The sequence below is a fragment of the Trachymyrmex cornetzi genome, unplaced genomic scaffold, assembly GCF_001594075.2.
Source record: "Trachymyrmex cornetzi isolate Tcor2-1 unplaced genomic scaffold, Tcor1.1 scaffold1202, whole genome shotgun sequence".
NCBI classification, from domain to species: Eukaryota; Metazoa; Arthropoda; class Insecta; order Hymenoptera; family Formicidae; genus Trachymyrmex; species Trachymyrmex cornetzi.
This window is the reverse complement of record NW_017295765.1, coordinates 68786-69499: the sequence shown is the minus strand read 5'-3', so window position 1 is coordinate 69499 and position 714 is coordinate 68786.

Sequence of the window (714 nt, the reverse complement as noted above, 5' to 3'; positions counted from 1 at the left end):
AAAATCTTGATTTTTCCCGGATAGTGTTTGTGAGAAAAATTGTTGGATGTTGAGGGGAAACCAAACCATGACCCTGACAATGTCCTTAAACCCATATTTTCATGACCATTTCAAGGTCAAGTGGGGATTTTTAATAAAATTTTATGCTGGGGATAAAAGTAATTTCCTCTAAATCAACCTAGCGTGAGTTGGGCTGTTTGTTGGTTCGCACTTACCTAGACAACCAAGGGCCTAACACAGAACTGGCTACTTGCCCCGGTGAAGAGATGACCCACCAGTCACATAGTGCAAAACCCTGCCTCACAGCTACCTTGGTTCAGCGCTTAAGCCTTCCCACCATCTACAAGGTCCTACAGCCCCTAGGGAAGGTATGTGACCTAGCCAGTGAAGGCAAGGTCGTGTAGTGACCCAGCCAGTGAAGGCAAGGTCGAGTGGTGACCCAGCCAGTGAAAGCAAGGTCGAGTGGTGACCCAACCAGTTAAGGCAAGATTGCATTGTTATCAGCTCTCTCCGCAGGAGATGCTCAAAGTGTGCACTATTATTTTCTAAGTATAACAGTAATCGACGGCAAAAGTTACGTTGTACATTTCCAAGAATTAAAGGAGTTATCGCTTCACAAGCTCTTCTTATTCTTTCCATCATATTCAATCTTGTCGTTGGAGCTTCACTATACACTGCATCTTTAACGTATCCCCATAAAAAGAAATCAAGGGC